The sequence below is a fragment of the Lactuca saligna genome, chromosome 4 (genome assembly GCF_052625555.1).
Source record: "Lactuca saligna cultivar CGN05327 chromosome 4, ASM5262555v1, whole genome shotgun sequence".
In the NCBI taxonomy this organism is placed as follows: Eukaryota; Viridiplantae; Streptophyta; class Magnoliopsida; order Asterales; family Asteraceae; genus Lactuca; species Lactuca saligna.
The window spans coordinates 243,421,771-243,445,095 of record NC_136420.1 but is presented as its reverse complement, the minus strand read 5'-3'; the positions used below and the strand labels follow the sequence as shown (position 1 = coordinate 243,445,095).

Here is a 23,325-nt window from a genome sequence, read left to right as displayed (position 1 = left end):
TTTTCGCATCCTACCCTAATAGCATGGATTGTTTGATCCATTTTTGTCATTCTTCGGTCTAGGCTATCGAGCTTAGCTATTACCACCGCCATGCTATCATTCACCGAGTTCACTGCCCCACGACTCACTTCATTCCTCGGATTGTGGTATTCTGTAGAATGCTTGGAGAATTCTTCAATTAATTCCTTCATTTCCGGAGGCGGCTTTCTGGTGAGCGGGCCTTGTGAATCGAGTAGTTGCCTTGTGGTGACATTAACTCCATCATAAAAGATGGAGACCTCTTGTTGGCTATTAAGGTCATGGTGTGGGCAATTCCTAAGTAGGCTCTTGTACCTTTCCCAAGCTTCATAAAGAGATTCTCCAGGTTGTTGCTCGAAGTTGGCAATTGCTTTCTTTAGCTTGGCTATCTTGGAAGGTGGGTAGAAATGGTCTATGAACTCTTCTTTCATCTTCGCCCATGTGGTGACCGATCCGGGAGGAAGTGACTTTAACCAATCTTTTGCAGCTCCTTTAAATGTGACAGGAAGCATGCGAAGAAGCTGGATCTCGCGAGGCACAATGGGTACATTGAAGTAATCAGCCACATCATTTACTTCATCCAAGTGCTTATAGGCGTCTTCGTGATCTCTCCCGTGAAAAGGAATCTCCTTGAGTTGAGCAAGAATATGGCCCTTTAGCTCAAAAGTAGCAGTTGCGGGAATTACAGGTTGCACAAGTCCCGGGCCGATGTCATCACGCATCCTCTTCTTCCATTCCCCCATGGGGATTTCATCAATATTAGCCATAGCGGTGGCTAAATCGTCTTCAAATTCGGATGCGTGCTCGTATGTGGGTTCCTTTTCTTCCTCGGTCTCGTACTCGATGTCTTTTTGAATCGGGTCTTCGATTGTCAACGAGGCACTGGGTGCTCCTGATTTGCTGCTCCTTTTCTTGCTAAAAACAGATTTGAGGTTTTTGAGTGGTGAGTTCTTTGTGTAAGATAAATCTCACACAAAGGATCGATTGAATTAGATTTTTAATGCTAATTTTAGAACCGTTCCCCAGCAACGGCGCCAAAAACTTGATGTTTGTATAACTCACTTAGTTTTAATCCTACTTTTAATTATCAAATAACACACAAAAGGCAGTGAACCTATCAATTGTGGTATAGCTAAATAAGCAGGGTATCGAACACAGGGAAAGACAAATTAAATTAAAAACTAATTCTATCTAAGTTAATTAGGAAATAGGGGTTTTTCTCTAGTTTTACAAGACTAGAAACTTACTAACTATTACTAATTTAAGACTAGAAAATAACGACTTAACTTGATTCAATAATTGGAAAGGAACTTCTGTTTAGTTCAACTTGGTTAACTCTATGGTTGATTTCAAGGTAATAATGCAATGGATTAATTCTTTCGTTGGTTACCGATTCAAGTGATTAGGTTCATGTTCACTACCCTAATCCTTAGAAAATAAACTAACTCAAACAGTGGCCAATTGTTTAATTTAATTATATTCACTAGATTAATTATTCGGGTTAAGTTAGACTTGCAATAGCTAATTAATTTATTATTTTAATTAACCTCTTGTTTGATGGTCATCTTACAAGCTTGCACATGAATTTACTCAATTTTCTTATTAATTCTAGTTTCATATTCATTAATCCTAGACATATAGTATAGTGGTTACATATCATATGAGGTCAATAATCAATAGATGTTCATGCTAATCAATTATCTTCCTATTAACAGAAAATTAATTATTATTCACACACAAGGTTCTTTAGCAAGCTAAAATAACAAAAATTCACCAACTTGGAATTAATCCTACCCATCAATCAAACCATATTGTCAACTTTGTATCCCCAAACAGAAGTCTAAAGGTTTTAGTTCATAATTAAAGTAAATAACAACAAACAAACAAAGTCAAGTTGCTTAATCATAATGATAAAACAAAAGAATAAGTGGAATGATGAAATTTTGCCTTAATTATTCCCCGGAATTGAATTCTAGCTTTCTTCGTCAACTTCTAGGGTTTTTCTGGCTTCTCAATCGTAGCAAAGCACTTCTGAATCGTCCCAGAACTCTCTCTAATCGATATGTGGAGTTATCTTTTTATAAGCGAATCGACTCGTCGAGTCAAGTGGTGACTCGTCGAGTCCCTCTCACATTCCCCGTATTGCGATAACTATCTAGAATCCCGAGTCATTATCTTTATGATTCTTCGATTGGACTCGTCGAGTCCAGGCTCGACTCGCCGAGTAGGTGCCATTTTCAGTGTTTTTCTTCTTCATTCCATTCTCGAGCTCCTAACCGCTTCTCCTGCTTCCTTTCGCTTCCGAGCTTCATCTTTGGACTGAAAAACTAAATTTAACACTTTTAACTACCTTTTGTCCATAATATGCGATAATTTAGCTAATATATGAATAAAAAACTATACTTAATACACTCTAGATATGCACATATCACTGTGATAGTGAAAGTGCAGTTGCCTTAGCAAAAGAACCGAGGGATCATGGAAGATCCAGACACATCGACAGAAAATACCATTTCATCAAACATCAAATACAAGAAGGACTCCTCATGGCAAAGAGGGTATCATCGGATGAGAACCCAACAGATCCCCTCACGAAGGGACTGGGTAGGGTTAAGCATCTCCAGCATGTGAGGCACATAGGGTTGAAGGATGATATATAGGTTTTAGTAGTTAGATAGCTTAGAATTTTGTAAAATGTAATTGACATTTGATGATGAATAAAAGTTATGTTTATGAGTAAATTGTTGCTATCTTTTGTTAATCGTTTGCTATAATTTCTTTTGTATGTTTTGACTTCCAGAATTTTTATGTTGTGTATTACATATTATTCAAATTCTCCATAGTCGGTCATATGTCGGAAGTAGATATGAATCAAGACTATCATGAGGTTGGCTTGTAGCAAAGCGGTGCTACAACACTTCATGAGTACTCATAAGTTCTGAGTATTGGACTCAACTCACGCTCACTGGCATCACTTCATGGAATTTATCTCAAGTGATCGTGAGACGGTAATATCATATAAGTCTTCAAACCTAGACATATGAATTGTTACCTATGAGTTGGTTATACATTGATCGTAGGAAAACGCATTGGTAACTCGATTCTATAAAACATGCTTTTGTGTATGATTCAACAAGTAGTAGAACAAGCATATGAGTCGAAGTTTATATGTTCCTTCTTGGATTAGAAGTGAAATCTGGGCCCCTCGATGATTTTGTTTTGACATATGTACCGGGCCTGGTCAGAACTAAATTGATGTGTTCGATTAAGTTCTATGTCAAACAAATCAGAAATCGGGAAACTAATTGCTGGACAATAAGTAAGACATTGTTCCATGTATTTGTCCGGCCGATATCTAGAACAGAGAATTATATGATCACTTATCTTAAATGGTGTATCATCATCATCTCAGTTTTGAGAGACCTTGAAAGAGCTACGATTGCTAATCGGTTCCTGAAGGCATACTTGCAGTTGTTGTTATTAGACTTATCCAAGTGGGAGACTGTTGGATCGGTTCCTAAACTCACCCGGTTTGGCATGGTCCATTTGGGTTTCAATACATCATGCATTTGGATAGACTAAAACGAGAGAAATAACACTCATAGTTTATTACCACATTATAATTTCTAATATAATAATAATAATATTTAATTATTATTGATCAATAATTAATTTATAATTAATTAAGAGATCAAAAGGTAACTAGTTAAATATATGGGTTGTGTAACACTGTTAATTTTCAAATAAAATATTCTTTTAAAAACCACATAATTCTGATATCATGTTTCATGAAAACTACATTTAATTTATTTAAAAAACACAACTCATATTTTTTTATAATAATAATAATCCAGGATCCTCAAATCATACCTCCTTCTCTGGTGTATACAATCATGCCGGTGCCTTCCAGGGATTCAGAGAAAACCTGAAACACATAACACATAACACGATAAGCTTCGAGGTTGCATCACTGTAAGGCCCTCCAATCAATGTGTCTCAATGGGACCGTCCAGTCCCACGGTTCGTTGGACTCTCTGGTTCGGTTTGTAAAGCTCCGCATAGCGTAGATCACAGAGACATAATGCGTGGCATACAACATAAGACAAGATAAGGTAATACTCAATGTAAACACATAACATCCTCCGGTCACACATAAGTACCACTCTAGGTAAAGTATAGTGAGAAGACTCACCTCGGATCATGAACAACCCCTATAACGTTGCTGCTATGCACCGGCCTCTGACTCTGAGCCAAAACCACAATTAACCCATTTAGAAACTAAGTCCAAACTCTCACTCATTAGGTCTAAAGGAATACCAATAACCAGCCCATTAAAAGCCTAAAACCCATTGGGCCCACCAAGGCCCAATAATAAATGGGCTCACCTGAGGCACACTCTCAAAACTAAATGTCAAGCTCAACACAACGACCCAAGGCAAAATTATAACATTTCTCTGCTCATAGTCTCTAATTTACAAGCGCAAAGATTCAGGCCTAACCCTCATTGCCCATGATAAGATCTAGCCCAAAAGCCCACAGTGAAGTTACGTGGAGCATACCTCTCTTGGTACGCTCAGCGTACTGACGCATGCATGAAACTGATCGGGGACTCCAACCCAGTACGCGGGGCATACTGTAACTTACGCTGGGCATACGTCTAGTTTTGCTTTAGTCCATTCTCTTGGTCTTAACCTGTTAAGACCTTAAGTCATTTCTCAGATTTGGACTCCCTATCATCGCTTAATCCATAAATTTAGTGACTTTAAGCCTTTGCATGGCTAATAAGGTCACAAACACATAAAACTCTTATTCTCTAAACTCAAAATGCTCAAATTTAATGTATGGGTTGATTCTCAAGTTCAAGACCTCATTTTTATGGATCCTTACCACTAGAATCACTTAAAAGGACAGATATTGAGCTCTGTAGTGCAACAACTCATAAAGCCTCAAGCTTTGGGACCAAAAGCCCTAAAATGAACCATATCATGAACAAAAGAAAATGGATGGGAAAGCTTTGAGCTTTATACCTCCAAATGATGCTCCAACCATAGAAAAGCTCAGATCCAAAGCCTGGACTCCATCTCTATTCTCTTCCATGCTCCTTCTTCACTCAAATTCCACAATAACACTTATAAGCTCACAGTGGTCACACACAAGCTCAAGAATGAGGTTTACGGATTAAGGGGGTTTATTGAATGAGGATGGTGGCTAGGAATGAGGCCATCTCATTCTTTATATAGGGATACTCCTCTTAATTAGAGTTTTATTTTGTGCCTAGTACGCCCAACCTACCCTCTGGTACGCCCGTCATACTAGGTGGCTCAGCTTAAATGTCACACACATGAGTATGCTAAGCTTACACACATGTACGCCCAACGTACTCCGCTGCCATCAATTTCAACTAAAGGACTTATCTTGCCAAATCATCAAACTGTCATCGCTTCCTCTACATAACCTCGATTCCCACGAACCTCATACCCTCAGATAGGTGACAAGATGCCCTAAGCTCCTAGCTACTCGTCACAACCTAGAGACTCCCACATGCCCGATTTGTTGCCTACGAACCCTAATCACAGACGATCATAAACAGGATGTTACAGGTTGATTGTATAAATCACTCATACTTGTATAGTGGGCTTTAAGCTACATGGGTTATCAAGTTGGGCTAAGGCTCATAAGATGCTCCATGGATGCTCCATGTTGTTTATATGGTGTAACCTTAATTGTAACACACTATATAAGGATGCTTATGCTCACAAAAATCGGCCACTAGAAAGAATAGAGAGGGCAAGCCCATTTTACTAAGTGTGACATTTCTTTCAATGTTTATTCCAAGTTCATTTGGTGTTGTGTGAGACATCTGACTCTTTTCGAACTAGAAATCTCTAGTGGTCTGTCTCCCTGCCAGATCACCCTCGCAAAATATCATGTTAATCTCTCATCTATTAACAGACTCTTAGAACACTATACCAACTCTAATTCTCTAATTGATCCCAGTCGAACTCAAGAGGAACGAAAAGGTCGTAACCCCCTAAGGACCCACCGCATGAACCAATATCAAAACTTATCGGAAAGAATAAATCCCTAAAATCTGACCTCAAACACAAGAAAAGACTATACTCACTTGGAAGTATCCTCTGACACCCATAGACATACGCCCCACCTTCCTCTTAGATTTCCCCTTCAGTTCTGTGCACCGGGTCAGCTTGCGACCCAATAGATAAACCTCCAAAGGTTACTCATTGCAAACCAAAACGTCTCACTGACTTCCTTCTCATGATAACTATCTCAGCTCACAACACATAAGTCATGAAGTTCGCTTTACCCCAAGAAAATGCTATAACTCATCTGAAATCGTCTCGCTTCCAACCTTTGTCATCTACCACCCACTGGTTCCATGCATCTCACGAGTATTCTCATACCAACGAAATTGACCCACACCGCTCGAAGAAATCAGATGAAGATCAATATCCCTCAAAATGAAACCCATCTACAAAACCGAAACCTTTTCTCGCCTACTCAACATACGAACAAATCTAGACTCAAGCTCGAGAGTCTGATTCAACAGCAGACTTAGAACCACTCAATTCCAATCTGGTACTCAACTCATGACCCAAGATTTGCGAATTTAAGCACACACTTTCTCCCTAATTCCTTCCGATTACGACAATCCCCACTCAACCTAGGATATATCAATTCTTAACTGGCATAGAGACCCCCATCTAGCCCTTGGTTTGGCAACCAAGCTGCTAAAGACTCAAATGGTAAGGCTACCCAAGCGTAAGAACTCCTCTACACCATACTCTGACTAGTGAGTACTACAGCCTCCCCGGCAGAACAATTTTCACTCTTATTGACTACCAAGTGCTACGGTCTCTCCTGTAGTCTTGCGATACTATCACTAACTAATGAATACCACGACTCCCTGCAGTATCACAACCCACTCCCACTATCTAGTGAATGCTATGGCTCCCCGTAGTATCACAACACACTCTCTCTAATCAGTGAGTGCTACGGCTCCCCCAGTAGTATCACGACACTCTCTTTTGCTGACTCATGGATGCTACGGCTCTCCGTAGTCTTACAACACTCTCTCGCTCACTGACTCACCATGGGATCACTCCACGGTTTCTCCTGATAATCCCAAGCTAATACTTCCACTCGGATCCACTTGCTTTCTTATCACCGCATAACCTCAGCATTACACATCACCACCCTGAGTTCACCAACTCATGCTCTGCAGTTCAACATAGATAGGTGCTTACACTCACCCAACTTATGCACTACCACTCCTAATGCAAATTCTCGTCAGCTATGCACTTATCTCAACATAGGTACACCCTTAGACAGTGTCGCTCTGGGGACAATTAACTGATGGGTTCCCACTAGAATAATAGTCACTCGATACTCCACTTACAACTCAAATCTCATAATAATTCAAAATTATAGGGTGTCATACTCAGATACCCCGGTACACCATCACAAAACCTCATGAGGTCTTGTTACGCACACTAATCTTCCACTCGCACAACTTTGAACCAAGAAATACTTCAACTCACAACTTGAAACACGGGGAACTGTCAACGACTAAAAACACGTTGAGAAAATCCGAAGCTCCACCCTCTACTGATCACTGCGCAAAGGAACTACTCATACCTACTCTAAAATTGGTCGATAAAAAATTGTTTCCCTCTTTTGGGGTATAGATTACAATCTAAACCTATACCTGCAAATCTCAGCTATTGCACCCTGACTCTTCCACCAGTAACCCAAGTCTCAAGTGTCTGTACCGCAGATCTCCATAACCAGTTCCCTAACCGCACTTAAACGAATCGCTAATCTTCCTAATTTACTACCCAGTTCCCTCCACTCAGGGTTCGAACCATAACCACTGGGCATACCAACAATTTACTTCATAGACCATTCCACCAAGTACATCACACTTGACTCGTGGAACATACCACGTAAACAATCAATGATCTTCCCGATGGAAACCAGCCAACTCCAAATATCCCGAAACTCAGACAAAAACCTCAAAATCCTCCCAGTGCGACTGCCTCTAGACATCTTGAAATCTCAGACCGATATTCTGCCGGACACCTTAACTGTTCTGAAAATCCTAACCCTCAGTTCGGAAATAATTCCCTATCACGCACCATGTATCTAACTCCTTGACCCGACTCCCAACATAGGAATCATCATCAAAGCACGAAACCTCATTCTTACAACCGATAACAACAAGGGCCATCGCCCTGATATATTCCTTTTAACCACCTGAAACTGCTACAAGAAGCATGCTACACTCATATAGGCACCTTCCCGGTTCTCTTCTATCTCAGCCTCCACTAATGACTCTTTGGTACCAGAAATACCTCACAGCAGCCAAACTGCCGACATATTCTGATGAAAAGGTCACCACCGATGCAACCCCACAAGGTTTTTCCTCCAAACTCTAAAATCAGAAACTCGATATCTCCTTCGCTTCTCCCGAAAAACGGGAACAACGCAACTCTTGCCACAGAAGGTGACATCTCATCCATCAGCCGATGGCCCGACTCAGACCTCGATCCTCCAACCAGCATCATCTCTACTCAACCCTGGGCCTTGCGACTCCCACTAATATCTCCCCAACAAAATTCCTCGGGAACGAAGTGGATTTCCCTTTTTTCAGGTACATTCCATTAAAACTTGCTCAACATGGCCTTCAAGCCCCACACTCTATCTCCTGATCTCAGACTAGTTAGCCACCATGGGATAACTGGTAAAACCAGAAGCACTAACCGTCATGAATCATGGTACTCGAACCATGTTATCTCCTTTTACCCTGCTGAAAATCATGGTACTCGAACCGTGTTATCTCTCTTCTCAATCTGCTACTCAAAACCTCTGAATTCTCCCTGTTTCGAGTATGGGCTCTTTGGTTTCAGTAGTACGGGCCCATACTATCTTCCACATCTACCCATACTTTCCACACGGATCATCCTAGATGTCCTAAGTAGTTGCTCAACTTTCCTAATCACCAATCCCGCTACACACGTTCTCCCTTCAGCGAATACTCTCCTCTATTGGCGTACTCATTGACTCAGTCACTTTCCTAGGCTCTTCCTAGGTTCTCACACTTCTCTGCCATCAGCTGCTAAAGAATTTCTCAGGATGCCAGCCTCCTACCTCCTGAATATCGTCATATTCACTTAGTAGATGACTCCTATCATCAAGAATTCCACAAAGCACGAAGCAAGCAACATTCAGGCATCGAATAACCTCCACTAGCACATAAAACCACTCTAGGTTACAACTCTATTTTCTCTATTCACGCTCAAGAGGTGTCACCAAACTACAGTAAACCTATCCCACGTGGGTATCTAACTACTCTCTCAGTAGGCTCCTCCACTATTCATCTAGGCATCTCTCGTAGATTACTCCTCTACTCCTAGCCCTTTCTCTACAAAACATGCTTCTTGATTACCCTTACGCCGCACATACTCAAAGCACATAACAGATAGCAAAACTCCTAGACTAAGGCACCACAAATCAGGCAACTCTAGCCCTAAGATATGAAATACCTAGCCCATCTTCTAGCATGCATTGCTAATATCTCAATAATAATTCAAAAACAAGTAAGGGTATTTTAGGAAATCACCATTCAGGCTCTGGCTTATTGTACACACTACTCCTTCTTGTTTTTCCTCTTAGTACTCTTACTCGTTTTAGAAAATCATTTCCTTTGAAAATCTTTCTCAAATCCTCAGCTTGAGTTCAGATGTACCCGAAGTTACATCTGAATCTGTAACGACCAAAATTTTCAACACAATTTAAACTTTTCAAAAACAACCCATTTTAATAATGTTATTACAAAAAGGTTTTCAATACATTTATTATCAGAGTATTCCTAGAACCATGTCATAAACCTAAACACGAGGAGCGGTACGGTCATGCCTTCGCCTTGCCACGGTCCCCTGAAGAACCTGAAAAACATTTAAACCACAACTGTAAGCCCGAAAGCGTAGTGAGATACCCCCAAAATACTAACCACGTATACACCCTTCCAGGCTATGACCTTCCGGTCCAAAACATATTGCCTTCCAGCCCATAACATAAATAGCATACATAACATAATAGAACATAGAACAGCCATGCATATCGGGTCTACTATGTGACTGGTTTTCCGTATCGGCCTTCAGTCCAACCTCCGTGTCTAGTCATGTCCTTCGAGTCTGCACTGTGGTTGGTATGCCCGCACTGAGTCTACAGTATGACTGGTCTGCCCGCATCGGGTCTTCAGTCGGCCTGGTCCACTCTCCGAGCCTCGGCACGTCTGGTCCGCACTTGTGGGGCCTACAGCCTATCCTGACCGCTCGCTGGGCCTTTGGAACAACCGGTCTGCCCTGGGTATCTTGGCCTACAACACAAAGCAGGACCCGCCTCAACCCAACTCCAGTCCAAACAACCATGTGCACATAACATACAATCACATAACAGTTCATAGTCAACAAGCCGATCAAGCAGATCACATAACTTATAATTACCCTAAACAGGATACCGACCTAACCGGTCACTAGCATAGCATCACTCTACATATCGGGAAACAGACCTTAACCAGGTCTCTAGCATATACCATCCTAGCTACCAGGATGCAGACATATCAAAGCAACAACAAATATCCGAATTCTCAATCCGATAAAGGGCCGGCCTTGGTGCCTTAGACCCTGTCGATATAGTGAGGATAACTCACCTCGCGAATGCCAATACTCTGAACAAAAGAAGCAGACTCTGGAATCACCAACTCATCGCAAATCCCGAACTAACCATCATAACAAAATAAACATCAGGTCAATCATACATACACTTATCGGGCCAAGACCAAAGTCCAAATCTCATACAAAGTCCAACATTGGCCCAATTTACCAAATTGGGCCCACTTCACCAAATGGGCCTAGAACCAATGTCCATAACAATAATTGGGCGCCAAATAATCTATCCATAAATCCCCAGACTTGGCCTAATAACCAACTGCCCACCAACGGCCCAAACACAAAAGCCCAAAATGAAAGTCCAACAGGAGGAGTACGCTGGGCGTACCCTCCTTGGTACGTTGGGCGTACTGCAGTGTTCACAAAATAAAACGGGGCACTGGCCCGCTACCCGGGGCGTACCTAGGGGTTACGCGGGGCGTAACTGCAATACTCATTAAGTCCTTCTATCCTCTTAATGGCTTAAGCTCTTAAGCCCAAAATTCAGATCCCTAGGCCAAATATGATTAGGATTCATAAAGTCTCAAACTTTATCACTTGGGACGTCCATAAGCTCTTAATCCAAGGTCTTAATCCATTAAGACCTATATATCTCACACATGGAACAACTACAGCCCTTGGGACCTCGTTTTTCTCACTCAAGACCTCTCCAAAGGTTTGAAAGGACAGATAATCTTGACCAACTCGAAATATGCAACAAGGTGAGAACTTTTGGGACAAGAATGGTGTCAAAGCTTCAAAATACATAGATCTACACAATATGAATGTCAAGCGAGAAGCTTTATACCTCAAAGAAGCTCCAAAGGATGGTATCTCTTTAGATCTACAAGCTCCAATCATTCTTCTTCTTCTTTGACAACTTCTCTTTTCTCCTTCAAGCCTTTCTTTTGCCAAAAAGAGCTTTCCAAGGTCAAACACACCCAATAATGGAGAGAATACAAGATCTAGGGTTTCTTTGAGGTTAATGATGAGTATAAGGAGGCTAAGGGGTGAACCAACATGTTCCTTATATAGTGGCTGACCCTAAATTAGGGTTTGGAGTTTCTGAGAGTACGTTGGGCGTACCTCCGTGGTACGCTGAGCGTACTCACCCGGCCACCCGCAACTTCTCGCCCCTTTACACTTGGCGTACGTCCAGCTTACGCTGGGTGTACCCAACCAGACTTCAAAAATAATTGCATGCATGGGACCCTTTTGTTGGATTAATGTCTAAGTCCATAACTATAATTGATAAGACTTGACCCGACCCGGCATGGTCCATTTGGGGTGCATGGCATCATGCACTTGGATAGACTATAATGAGAGAAATAAGACACTTATGGTTATTAATATATTATAAGTTCTAGTATATTAATAATAAGAATAATAAGATTATTTAATTAGTATTGATCAAGAATTAATCTAGGATTAATTAAGTGATCAAAAGAAGACTAATTAAATATATGGGTTGATTGTGCAAATCATCCATACTTATATAGTGGGCTAATGCTCCATGGATTATCTAGTTGGGCCAAAACCCATATGATGCTCCATGGATGCTCCATGGTGTATTTTTACCCATGGATCCAAGGAAATGGAAAGTCATGACAATTAGGGTTTACCCTAATTGTATAACTATATAAGCATCTTATTCTTGATCAAAATCGGTCACTAGAGAGACTAAAAAAAGGCTAGCCGATTTTCATGAAGTGTAGAATTCTCTCAAGTTATTCCAAGTGTATTTGGTGTTGTGTGAACTATTTGAGGTGTCACACTTGGGGCACTAGGCACTCAAGCTTCATGAAGACATTCTACATCAAGGAGGTATGTATTCTATCTTGTTATATTGATAGTTTTGTATGCTAGATTAGGATAATACCTTGGATGTTCATATTTGCATGTATAATAGAGAAAACATAGATCCAAGGTATTTAGGGTTGCATGTACACTTAGGAGTGTTAGAATGTTCATAACCCAACAGTGGTATCAGAGCCTAGGCTTGTTTTCTTGTTATACCTGCAATAGAAGCTGAAAAATCGAGTTTTGATGCTGTCAGCCCAGCTGACTCGCCGAGTCCATGAAGGGACTCGACGAGTGCAAGGCAAAATGCATCCAACTCGCCGAGTTGTGTTCATGCACTCGACGAGTTGGACCCCAGACAGCATATTTTCGAGGTTTTTTGGCTAGAAATGGACTAGGAACATTACCCTAAGTTGTTTTTTGAACTTATAAACTTGTTTTTAAATGTGGTAATGTTGATGCTAATCCATTTTCAAAGATAATTGTCAATAGATTCATGTTTTGTATTAGTTTAAAGGTTAGACTAATTACATGAAAAAGTTTGATTTGAATTATCTTGTTCTTATGAGTTGCTTAGATTAATAGAAAAGTTGAGTGAAAAAGTTGTTTTCAATCCAAATTAATCTAAGAGTTGAGTATAAAATGTGTTTGTGTAACTTATCCTTAAGTTACATGAAGAGTCACATTAAAGACTCATAAAACTCATAAAGTTGGCAAAGGTTACAAAAAAGATGAAGAGTCTTTTCCTTAAGTTATGGAGGTTCAAGAGTCACTTCATTAATAAATAAATAAATAAAATATGTAACCTTAATTAATTCCATAAGTTATAAAATAAAGAAAAGATTAATTCTTTATTAGTTTAAAGTCTTCCATAATTTGTCCACAACTTATGGAACTTGAAGAGTTTTTGGATTAAAACTACTTTAAATACATAAGTTATGGAATTAATTAGTTTTGAATAGTTTCAAAACTTGCCCTCAAGTTTTGGAATTTGTAAAGTTTTCTCTTATGAATACTTTAATTCCAAGTTAGCCCTTAGAATTTTAAAAGTTAAAATTCAACCGCTTATACTTTATAATATTATAAGTTAATAATATATATATATATATATATATATATATATATATATATATATATATATATATATATATATATATATATATATATATATATATATATATGTATAAGAGTAAAGTCGGTCTTACCGCTAGTACGCCTCATTCACGAAGCCGGTCTATAAGGTGGGTATAAGGTTGTTGCCTATAAAATGGCAACTTAATGGGTGTCCACTCTCACCCACCGCTTGCTTGACTGGTGGAGGGTCGTTAGCCGAACGGGTTTGACATGACTATAATTCTCCCTTCATTAAAAGTATTAATGATAAATACTAAGTAACTAAACTCTAAATAATACCCAATCTTAGTTACTTAGGAAAATGTGAATAAGGTGCTAATCCATGAAATTACACTTTGCACTTTGTTTAAGTCGGTTAGTGGAGCGTGTGTGGTTAACCGGCACACTAACTCGTATTTAACAAGGTAGGCAAAGGGTAACTTAATGTTTATCATAGTATCGATGGAGCGTGTGTGGTTAACCGGCACATCGATTGAGGGATAAACACTTAAGGGTACCCAGTAATTTGCATAGTTACTTCACACCTTGTTTTGTGATCCTCGGCATCCCAGTCACAAAACCTGAAGGGCACACTCGAGATTGAAACATGCCATTGAACAGTTCAATGAATCTCAAAAGATCTAGGAGTTTCAAAACCAATTAAAACCTAATAATACATTTCGTTTATCTTGGTGGAAATTGGTGAATCGTCATTCACCTACCTTCAAATTGTTTTATAGCTTGGATTACGGCATACCTCTTCTAAGTTATAAAATAGTTTGTTGGGTCCTAGCCTTAATATTTCATATTGGGTGTCATATTAAGGACTTTAAGATCAACTATCTTGAATATCTCCCAAAACATGTCTGTTTTAGACATTTATGATCTTCCCAAATCTCTTGAAACAAGCTTTCCTAAATGAAGATAATATCCCATGGAAATCATACTTCTTTCACCTCCTCCAATTATTCTCCCAACCCCACAAGTTCTTTAAAAGTTTAAAGTCACTCGAGCCCTAATGGCAAGGCAAGGTCTAGGTGTGATCACATCTTGGAGATGTAGTCACATATTGACAAGCCGGGAGAGTTGGGTGTCAAAGTCTTGAGAAAGTTGGTGGTTCAATCACCTTCTAAGTCACATAGTGAGTTCTTTTGGAACACCTATGAAATAGACTATGACAAGACCCTTAATGATCTTATCTATTGTTAAGATCAACTTCCTGAAACTTTATGGACATTGACAATGGTGACACTGGAAATACAGGAAAAAAAACATTCTCTTCCCAATGGAAAGGGATCGGCCATAGTCAACTCGGTTGAACAAATGGTAAAGAGAAAAAACTAAGTCTGTGATAGTCCCGTGTACCATTATCAAAGGGTCCATATGTTTATATTGCCAAAGAAAGGGTCATTATTTGCGAAGCTGCCAAATTTACCTAAGGGTGTTAAAGTCAATAAGGTTGACTCTACTTCAGGTAAAGTCCACTACTCTAACTCTGTTAAGTTTCTATTCTGAGATTCTTGATGCATGATGTGACTGGGTCACATGGTAATGTTTTAAGAATCAAAGAAAAGTAAAGGAACTTAAAGAAAGAATATGCTGAATCTGATCGCATAGATGGATTTCTATCGCGTAGTTTGAAAATCGGATTCTTGAGCTACTTCTTAGGAGTTATGAGATATTGCTAAGGAATAGATAACAAAAAGTTTTTATATGGATTGTAAGGATAAGTTTTTCCGCATAGTTTTAAAATAAAAGAAAACTTTTTGATTTTATTTATTTTAAAATATCCTTACAATGGCATTTGAGGAAAAATTGTTGCTTATACGATTCCATTAATAGCAAGAGTGGAAGTATGAAATTGATTCTTTCATTTGTGGTAATGTCTAAATTTATCAAATAAAGGAAAGATTCTCATCACCCAAGTTTCAATTGGACCGGGACTTGGAATCATGCAAGTTGTATAGCATGATGAATGAGAACTTTCAAGTATTGGAAAAATTAAGACTAATTACTTGTTCACATGGATGTGTGAGCCAAGTGAACGACTAAGGGATCGAGTACACATTCTTGTGCACTGGTCAAGTCCACCACAAAAGATCGATAAGACTATTCATCATAGTTTACTAAAGCTCAGTAAATATGATTATACTTACATGCTTAAGTGTAACTCTGAGACATCGGAAAAAGGTTCCAATGTATGACAGAGCGAATAAGAAGAATCAAATTAGGCAGAAGGATAATAGTTTCTCAAATCTGAAAAGATGGGAGAGTACTTTAGTATCGGTTTTTTGTGATCATCTTAATGATTAAAAAACCATATCAAAATTAGTTCTCTAAGGAAGTCTTAGTGCATTCTTATGACTAAGAAGAAGGGATCTTGAATTGTTGAAATGGTTAAATCAAGAAGATGAGTCATACTTCGTTCCAATACAAGTCTTAGAGTCATACTCCAAGACTGTAATTTGAGTGACATATCTTAAAGAAAGGTTTAAAACACTTGTCAAATGTAAGAGTAAAAGTTTTCTACTCTTGTACATTTGAAATTGGTAAGTTGTGATGTTTTGGATAAAACAAAGACCAACTTAGGCCAATTGTGTGAAGTGTTTGTCTTGATTAGAATCCATACTATCTCTTGGATGTTTGACAAGGGAGTCTTATAGGTCAAGAGGACAGTGGGAGTTTTAAAGGTCTTGAAAGTATCAAGAACTAATCAAGAATAAAACCTAAAGTTCTTCACTAGCACATGACTTGAGGTTTATAACCTATCGTGTTGACATAGTCTGTGCCCATTCCAGTTAAAGTTGAGTTCTTAGAGTTCTCAATTGGTTGCACAACAACTTGGAAGCAATGGCAGGCCCTTGAGCTGCCAGGTGGCAAGAAGTTAAGATTGAGTTCAGTCCATATGAGTTTGGATTTGTCATTATCCTTGTCTTGTGATTATGGTTTTGACAATTCACATGGATAAGAACACATACACCATTAAATCTAAGTATCATAAGGTTTCTCTCCGATTCATGAAAATGATGGTAAGGAAACACTTTCACTAAGTAGATTTTAGTTAGATAGCAATTGTGATATTTGCATTCTCAAAGTCGTTAGTGGAGCGTGTGTGGTTTACCGGCACACTAACCTGGACTTGTGAGAAGTGGCAAAAAGGTCTAACCATTATGATTACGGCATCCCTCTTCATAATTGTTTAGACACACAAGTGTGCTATCTAAGGGAAGGTGTATGATTTTGATAAAGTTCTATCAAAACAATCCAGTATCAGAAATCTAAAGTTTGGTAAGAAAGTCAATAAAGTATTGATTTCTAGAAGTCCAGTTGATTTCTGAGTACATGTCAAAGCTAGTGGGAGCATAAGTGTTATGCTAATGATCATCATGTTAGTGGGAGCATGATAATTATGATAAAGATTGCAAGTTAGCAATGTTAATTATAGAAAACAAAAGGTTTCAATTGGGAAAAAGTTGTTTTGCTATAATTAAGGGAGAGGAAATTATACTTCATCTCAAATCTATAAGCTTAGATCATGAGGTTTTAATCATTTAGTTAAGGATATATATGAATTTCATGTTGGAATGGCTCAACATAAGGAAATTCTGTATATGGGTCCATTATTTGCGTTCTAAAATTCGATTATGATTACAGCATCCCTTTTCATAATCTGAATTATGAGAACTTGGCAAATAGAAATGGAAATGTTATAGCAAAAGACTGGTTTAGTCTTTATGTGATACATCATGAATCGTGTCCCATATGCTTCAGATATAGGATCGATTACATGTGCTATATTCATCCTTTCTAAAATTTTCCAAATGCCTGGGGCATTAAGAAGGGAAAAAGGTTTAGATCTGGATATGACTAAAAGGATTAAACAATTGTCGAGGACAATCTAAAGTTTACCAAAGATTGGTTGCTCAAGGATAGTTGGAAGTATAGTGATAATTCTGGAAGGACCATATTGACATAATCTGTAAGGAGGCAACTCTTGTTCAGAAGTGATAGTCAAAATGAATCTGGAAATGTTTCAAAGTCAGAAATTTCAATCTGTGTAAGATTAAGGAAACTTAATGCAAGAAGGATGTTTCTAAGGAGCTGATCTCCTTTGGAATACTCTGTAATGATTGTTGCCAAGTCTTTGTGAATTTGTGCATAATCGTTACAAGAGGATCAATGCATACAAGTTTAGAATCTAACAGATTTCAGTAAATGACATGAATTTGGAATTCTTGTATTTGCAGTAAGGATTTGGGAGTATGAAAAGAGAATCATTGAAGTTATGTTCAATTGATCTAGTTCACAAAGTAAAGATCATAGACAAAAATAGTATGCATACTTGGTGTATGACATGACTAGTGTTTAGAAAACATAGTGTACATGCTTGGAGCATGGAACAACTATTGTTTTAAATTCAAGAATAAAGTTGATAGCTAAAACAGTATACAATGAATAATGTGTAATCATATGGTGATAAATAAAAGGTGTTTTATTTATGTTCATAGGTTTTGATACCATATTGGATTCAATTATTATTATGTTTCACTTTGCATGTTTTGACTTCCCGAATAAACTAGGTTATTCTTCCGGAATGACTAAGTTATTCAAACCATCCACAGTTGGTCATATGTTGGAAGTAGATATGAATTAAGACTGTCATGGGTTGGCTTGTAGAGGTCTAAGATGTTGGACAAAGAGCTACAACACTTATGAGTGCTCATAAGTTCTGAGTATTGGATTCAACCCGCGCTCATTGGAATCACTTCATGGATTTTATCACGAGTGATCATGAGACGATAATATCTTATATTCTTCAAACCTAGAGATATGAGTTGTTACTATGAGTTGGCTGTACATTGATTGCACGAAACCGCATTTGGTAACTCGGTGCTATAAAACGTGCCTTTGTGTATGATTCAACAAGTAGTAGAACAAGCCATATGAGTCGAAGTTTATCCATTCCTTTTACCTTCAGGGATAAAAGCGATATCTGTGGGCCCCTCAATGATTTGATGATGACAAATGGAAGTGCTCGGCCGGGCCAAGACTGATTTGATTTGTTCAATTGGTCAGTCGTTATAAATCGGAAATCGGGAAACAACAAATGGACAGAGAGAATGATTATAATCCATGTCTCAGTCCATATGATATCTAGAATGGAGGAATATATGATCCCTTATCTAATGGACAATTCATTGACAAAGGTCAGAGTTCATCTACAAGGTCAAAGTTCGACAGAAGCTTTTGAGAGCTACGATTGCCAGTTGGTTCCTGAAGTTATACGCAATAATAGTTTTAGACTTATCCAAGTGGGAGACTGTTGGATTAATGTCTAAGTCCATAACTATAATTGATAAGACTTGACCCGACCCGGCATGGTCCATTTGGGTTGCATGGCATCATGCACTTGGATAGACTATAATGAGAGAAATAAGACACTTATGGTTATTAATATATTATAAGTTCTAGTATATTAATAATAAGAATAATAAGATTATTTAATTAGTATTGATCAAGAATTAATCTAGGATTAATTAAGTGATCAAAAGAAGACTAATTAAATATATGGGTTGATTGTGCAAATCATCCATACTTATATAGTGGGCTAATGCTCCATGGATTATCTAGTTGGGCCAAAACCCATATGATGCTCCATGGATGCTCCATGGTGTATTTTTACCCATGGATCCAAGGAAATGGAAAGTCATGACAATTAGGGTTTACCCTAATTGTATAACTATATAAGCATCTTATTCTTGATCAAAATCGGTCACTAGAGAGACTAAAAAAAGGCTAGCCGATTTTCATGAAGTGTAGAATTCTCTCAAGTTATTCCAAGTGTATTTGGTGTTGTGTGAACTATTTGAGGTGTCACACTTGGGGCACTAGGCACTCAAGCTTCATGAAGACATTCTACATCAAGGAGGTATGTATTCTATCTTGTTATATTGATAGTTTTGTATGCTAGATTAGGATAATACCTTGGATGTTCATATTTGCATGTATAATAGAGAAAACATAGATCCAAGGTATTTAGGGTTGCATGTACACTTAGGAGTGTTAGAATGTTCATAACCCAACACCTTTTTCCACTCATACCACAAAGAGCTATAAACAATGATTAACTTCAAATCACCGCAACTCCTCTAATCTAAACCCGCTCCTAAATAACTTTACATTCATACGGGAGTGACGAGAAGCCCAATGCTTCTAACACATACACCAGCCCGAAACCTTCTCGGATGAAACTCATTTCTCGTAAAAGGACCAGAATTACCCTTCCTCTTAAATCTTAGGGACTCATAATTAAACACTTAAAGAACGGGGTGTTTCAATTCTCCCCCACTTAAATTAGGCTTCATCCTCGAAGCCTGCGACAACTCTACTCCGAAACTATCCCTGCAATGCACCGCCTGGCATTCACCGAACCAGGCTAACTAAGACTCAACCATCGAAATCCGAAACCCAACTTTATCTTTCTTGCTGACAGGATGACACAAGCTTCAGTCCTAGAGCAACTCCCACGAGTTCTCTACCGCAAATCTCATAACCACACCGAACTGATTCTAGAGTCCTCGGGTTAGGAAAACCCCGATACACTGATGACACTTCCAAACATCCTTCCGGATGAATTTTCACCACATAAACAAATCTATCTAGAAATCTGAAATTCCATCCATGCATTCCTGCCGAGCCTCAGCAACCATCCAACCCGGATGTGATCCCATACCACTGGTGTAATCTCGCTGCTCAATGACCATAATTGGACCACTCCCATCATAACCCTGCACTGCTACTTCCACTTCCATGAATTTACATTCCCTTATAGCATAACGGGTATCCATGCAACACATATGACCTGAACCTGCTCGCAAGGACTCTCAAGTCCATGCACCATCTCCACTAATCACAATCAATACCTGGGGCCAGACCTTCAAATGCTAACACATCACTACATGCCCAACCCAATTCCTTGAACCGATCCAATAATACCTGTAGAGTCTTCAGCATGACTGGACCACCTTACCAGGTCTTCAGCCAATCTGGACCACTCTCAAAACCTTCAGCCAATCTGGACCGCCCTCCAGGGCCTTCAGTCTGGCTGGACCGTCCCCCGAGCCTTCGACCCGACTGGTACGCCTACCGGCCTTCAGTCTATCCGGGCCGCTCGAATAGCATCCATCATTCCGATATATCTCTCTGGGAAATCCTCCCATGCATACTATTCTAGCCCTTTAGGGGTTCCAAACTCTATCTCCATCATACATACTCGATCCCAGCCTGATCCCAGGTCTTCCACAATCAATGCCATAGGTCTGTATCTCGCCCCGCTCACCTGCTACTCACCCATACCAGCCTGCTCTCGGCCGACAGAAATACCACTGAATACCAAGCAGCTAAACAATCTCTCAAGCCTATCGACCATCCGGAGAATTTCCAATTCTCCCCCAGTTAGGGAACTGACTATCAACCACCGGTCGCTATCACCGGCCTCCCAAAACAACCTTGCATAAAACCCAACACTTACACGCAGACTGATTCCCACTAGCACTAGCAACCTTCGCAAAAACACATTTCCACACTGATTATATCGCTCGAAAGGAACTCAATCTTCAACTATCCACTCCTCAGACTGCAGATGCTACCCGACATTCAAACCAACGCTGTATCCACTAATAGCCCACATGAATGATAACCAACGAAAACCCATAACCATATAAAACCCTCAAGTAACAAAGAATACCATAATGAAAAACCACATAATGAGACTAGCAGATAATAATACACAACAATAATCACAAGATAACAAGATATCAAGAAAGGAACATACCTGCAGCTGCATCCGGCACTGCTCTGACATCCTCTGCTGAAAGCTGAAAAGCACGAACCTGAGCCCTTGGGGGCTCCGCTCCACCCTGACCTCCACCTATGATCCTCAAAGTGGTCGGTACTGGACCCTGCACCGGTCCTACAACAAGCTGTGGGTAGTTGACCCTCAAGTGCCCAACCTGATGACAATGATAACAAATCCTCAAATCCCGAACCGATGCTGACTGCCGACAATCCCTCGCATAGTGCCCCTCCTTTCCGCACTTGTGGCATGCATCACCAGACCGACAAACTCCGGTGTGACCCGTCCCACACTTCCCACAAACATGGCTGCCCTGATCTCCCATCCTGGAATCAACGGTCTTAGACCGTTTCGTCGCCGGCTGCGACTGCACCGAAGCTTGCCTCAGCTCACGCAACTGCAACTCAATCTCTAACTCACGCCGCCTGGCGGCCTCCTGCAACTCCAACAATGTCTGGCACCTCTGCGCGGACACAAACTGTCTGATATCTCTCTTTAGCATACTCAAATATCGGGACATCTGAGCCTGCTCCGAAGCGAACTTAGGGCAAAACATCGCCCTCTCAGTAAACATCCTGTTGATTTCCGTCACCGACTATGAATCCTGCTGCAGCTCAAGGAACTCCTGAGCCAACCTCTCCCTCTCGACCTGCGGAACATAACAAGTGTCGAACATCTCTCTGAACTGATCCCATTAAACTGCAGCCCTCTGCGCATCCGAGTATGACCCCGAGGTCAATCTCCACCAATCCTTTGCCCCGAGCCTTAACAGGTTCAGAGCACACCTCACCCTCTGATCATCAGGGCATGAAGACGTGAAGAAACATCCCTCCACGTCCGATAACCATCTCATAGCAACGATCGGGCCCTGAACTCCATCAAAGGTGGGAGGCTTCGTATTATCGAAGTCCCGATACTGAAAACCTCTACTAGCTCCTCCTCCTGCCGCTGCTACAGCCGCTATAGCCGGCACGGCAGCCGTCTCAGTGAGAGCCGCATAGCGCTCATCAAAATACTCCACCATGGCGGTCTTGATCGACCCAAACAGTTCCGGCAGCTCGACTCGGAACAACGCAGCAACCTCATCGTGCAGGATCTCACGAATCCTCGCATCCAACTCACGCGTGCTCATCTATCTGATAACCTCGGGCGGTACTGACCCGCCCGGAACTCCCTCTCCTGCTCCCAATCCTGACCCGGATCCACTCCCAGCATGCCTCGAAATCTCCATACTAAAAATAAACCACAAAATCTCAGACACTTCCCACTATCCCGGGAACCAACTCTGAACCCAACCCTAGAGGTCATGGTATCGCTGATACGCATATGGGTCCTGTGCTTTCAGTAGTATTGGCCCATAGTACCTTCCACACCTACCCATATTTGTATGAAGTACTACCACAACACCCTAGTGACAAATATGCATAACAAGCGCTCAATTCTCACTCCTAGAGGAACATTGGAAATCTCATACAGAGGGAAACCCTAGGCTAGCAGGCATCATAAAACAGGTAGCATTATCATGAAATCCTAAAGATCCCTAGCCTAGTACCAACATGTTGTTGTATCAGAGCTCGAAAACAAATATCACGTATGGTAATTTGGGGTTACTTACTGGCTCCGGCTGATCGTACCTCCGCGTCCTGTTTTTACTTAATTTGAAAACCATTTGAAATTCTCTTTTTGAAAACTCTCCTTGATTTGAGACTGGATTCACACGAATGTTCCTCCAATTCACTCAAACCAAGGCTCTGATACCAACTTGTAACGACCAAAAATTTCAACACAATTTAAACTTTTCAAAAACAA

General features: G+C 40.1%; 1 non-coding gene across 1 annotated transcript; it reads left to right on the top strand.

Annotated features, from left to right (window-relative positions):
* The first annotated feature begins 294 nt into the window (after window positions 1–294).
* LOC145044649 (small nucleolar RNA R71) lies at window positions 295–401 on the top strand. Its single transcript, XR_013681596.1, has one exon. It is a non-coding gene; the product is annotated as a small nucleolar RNA R71 (small nucleolar RNA).
* Window positions 402–23,325: the final 22,924 nt, after the last annotated feature.